Consider the following 4,043-nt stretch of genomic DNA (forward strand, 5'->3'; position numbering starts at 1 on the left):
CTTTGAGTCGTTCTTATACAGAGAAAATAGAAACTTACCCTTCCGTAGCCAATTCGTGAATGTAGCCACAAGTATCTTGTCGTCAGTTTCTTTGATTGAAGGGACCTCCTTGTTAAAACAGGTTATATAAGATCTCAGCGTCTTGTCCTCCTGTTGCCTAATGTTCATTAGGCATGCAGTGGACTTCTTATACATGTGTCCCTCGATGAAGTGTAAGGCGAACTAGGCGCTTAACTCCTTGAAGGTACTAATGGAGTTGGGCGTCAACCTACTGAACCAAATCCTTCCGGGTCCCTTCAACATGGTGGGGAAGGCCCTGCACATGATCCCATTTGCCACTCCTTGTAGGTACATCAAGGTCTTGAAAGACTCCAGGTGGTCCAGGGGGTCCTTGGATCCATCATAGGTTTCCAACTGTGGCATACAGAACTTTGGTGGAAGGGGAACGAAGTGACAAGTGCTGTGAATGGTGAATCAATTTGATGGACCAGATCATCAAGGTTGCTAGACACCAGCCCTCTAAGGGCGTTCATTATGAAATTCATCCGTTCCTTCATCATCTGCATCTCTGCGACTATGTGAGGCGAAGCTGAATTTGCAATGAATGGACAGCTTGTGTCCTGTTGCTCTGGTCTGCTTGGGGCATTGCTTCCTTCAAACCCTTCTTAGTCCTTTCTCTCCACATTGGTGCCTTCTTGATCCTCCTCTTGAGTGTTAAGTCCAACGTTCTTTTGGCTCAACTGCCCTTCTAGATCATGGTCTTGCTTGGTGAGACGTTCCATGACAGCGGTGAGGGTTTGAACCTGTCTCTCGAGGGCGGTGGTGTGTGGCTCGTCTCCTTGAACGTTGTTGGTGGTCACCATCAAGCGAGTAAGCACCATGCAACTCTTTGTCCTGGAAATGATAGTATGGCTTTACAAGTTAAAAGTTGTTCCTCACAGACGGCGCTAACTAATGATGCCGAAAATTGTCAGTAAGTCATACGGTCCTTACGTGCTTGAGATAACGCCTGCAAAACAAAAACAAAGAAGATCTTAGGAAAGTACCGGTATGGTACCAGCCAAAGACCCTCCGAAAGTTAAGTTAGAGAACTTTCAAAACTCTAGAGTGCTAGAGCTGGGGAAACTATGCGTACCTTGGTTTGTGAGGGTCTTGGGGTTTTTATAGTAGCATGGGGTTGACATTCGTTCCTTGGCTTAAAAGATCTTTCCTTGTGGGAGAGATCTTCTTTAATTCACATATCTTACGGGATCCTTTTCTTTTAGGACTCTCTTGATTAGAGTTAAACGTGGGATACAAGATATTTCCTTATATGCTTGTGCGTGGAGGCCAAGTGAGGCCATGTCAGCTTCGTCACAGGTTCACTTATCCTCTTCAGCTTCCCTTCATCAACTTCATATCCCGTCTATATATTCTAGTCGTCTTGTTCAGGTGTTTATTCTCCTCAAGGTGCAGCCGTCAGTTTTGAAGTGGAACCGTCGACTTTATTCCATCATTGTTAGGCCATGAATCGTGCAAGTAAGGCTAATAAGTTCATTAGGACCGTCGCTTTTGCCTAATATGGACGACTTTATTAAAACCACAAAATTACCCTTATCAGACTCCAATAAGTCAAGCTCCTAGATTAGCCTGTACTAAACTACTGCTTCAACTTAAGGCATGCTACTAAATTAGTTTGTACCTTCAACTTAAGACTAGTTGATTGCTAGTTTCTATTATTAGCTTGTACTAAACTGCTGCTTCAACTTAAGACTAGTTGGCCGCTGGATTAGCCTGTACTAAACTGCTGCTTCAGCTCAAGAGTTAAGACTAGTTGGTTGCTGGATTAGCTTGTACTAAACCGCTGCTTCAACTTGAGACTAGTTGGCTAGTTGCCTTGTACCAAGGCTACCCATATATGGGTGTTGTAAAGTCAAAGAAATCTAAAGATAGGATAATCCATATAACTTAATTTTCAAGTGGGCATCCACACAATGCATAAATATATAAACTGATATATCATACTTCATTTACAAATGAGCCCCCTCTCTCTTTTTATATATAGCATTATAAATCGACAAAATGTGCAATACAAATTGGAGAAACTGAGCTTTATTAGTGTGAAGGCAGTATTACTCTTATTTTTGTTATACCTAATTTTTTGTAATTTTCAAGTTAGGGTGTTTGGAATTTTTATTAGGGTGGTCAAAATAGGTTGATTTACTTTCTTTCTTTTTTCTTTTTTCTTTTTTATTTTTATTTTTATTTTTTATCAAGGTGGTCTTGTGACCACTTTGAATTAAACGTGGAGTCGCCCCTGATACTAAGTTGTTTCATTTTCAAGAGATATGATGTATGTGAGAAGGGGTAATAAGGTATTGGTAGATAATAAAAAAGAAAGAACAACAATATAAAGTCCTAAAGTATAGTGTACGAGTTAGATTGGTTTGGACAAAATTTATTAGGATCAAGATTCTCTAGATTTTCTAGGGTATTCTACCATGTATAGTTCTTTAAATCTCCACCCGTCCATTAACTATAAAAGGTCAAGATTATGCCATATCAACAATCTACTAACTTAACTATAAATTAATACTTCTAAACAAACAAACCCCTGCGCTAAACCAAAATAATTCACAATCTAAAGAAATAAATAAATAACTGAAAATTTTGACATGACCTGTGAATACGACATGAAATAAACAAGTTATGGGTTGAGATTTAATGAATTTGTGTTATATTCGAGTTAACACGACTAATTCATTTAGTAAACATGTAGTGTTCGTGTCCAACCTTCAGAACCAGTGCACCCATTTAACTAAATGTTATTTTACCAATATAACTTTCAAAACCCTAGGTATATATATAAACTTATTAGTTTGTTGTTTATTTTGTTTGGCATATTGTGATTGATTATTTGTGATATTGAGATATGTTTTTAGTTTTGAATGATTATGTTTGTTTTTTCATAGTTTAGATCAATTGAGTTAATACTTTTCTTTTTTTTTTTGCTTTGATAAAATCCGATAAACGGGTCGAATTTCACCACTCAAACTCATTACCCAATTCTCATATTTCTAACTCAAAATTTTCCCATAACTCTACTTGCAATGTATTTGGATGGAAATTATCAGTGGGCATTTCAATTCAAAAACTCAACTTTAAGTAGAGTTGTGGGACCCACGAAAATTATTTCAGCAAAATGCATAGAATGGCTACTATGAGTACCCGCGTAGACACTCTCTCTCCACTTCATATCTCATTCACATCTTCATCTCTTTAAACAAAGCTAATATAAAATTTCACTTTCCTCTCTTTCTCCACCCCTCTCTTCTATTCCTCTCACTTTGCCCATGTCTCTCCTCGTCCTTCTATTATTGTTGAATAACTTGAATTTGTTAGCCAACAGTGCACCACAGCTTGAGATTAGCTTTCAGAAGAGAGACCCACGGCTTCACAACAAAAACGGAAACCCAAGAGCTTTCAGCAAAGAAAATGAGTTGCAAGGCCGAAATCTATAGAAGAAGAAGAGGGAGATCTTCTTCACTACATCGGATGCAAGAGATTTCAGACAACTTCAACTCACCTTTTCAGAAATACAAAACAATGGAAAACAAAAGAAATATTAAGGGAAAGTGAAAGTTAAAGAGAAGTAAGGGAAAAAAACAAAAGCTGGTACTTGAACAATGTTCTAGCCGTTGGTGTGCATTTTTGCTCTGCAATTAATGGTGACAATACATATAGGTAAGATCCATTTAGTTGAGCAAAATTACAAATTTGTCATTGTAAAGATGATCTCATTTTTAATTACTCTAACTCATTTTCTTTGAGTTATGAATGATGGAAACTTAGGGGGAAAAAAATCAAGCCAAATAGCTGGAATTGATGTAGGCCCCATGAAAAGTGAGTTATGGGCTATGAAAATTGAGTGATAAGTGATGAAAATAACTCAAACCAAACATGGCCTTACTCAAGGAGAAATTATAATTAAAACTAATACAAGTCATGTTTTTTCTTAGCTCTTCGTCTGCAAGATTCTTTCCCTCTATCCCATCAAAACACAC

Source organism: Quercus robur, chromosome 12 (genome assembly GCF_932294415.1).
Source record: "Quercus robur chromosome 12, dhQueRobu3.1, whole genome shotgun sequence".
NCBI classification, from domain to species: domain Eukaryota; kingdom Viridiplantae; phylum Streptophyta; class Magnoliopsida; order Fagales; family Fagaceae; genus Quercus; species Quercus robur.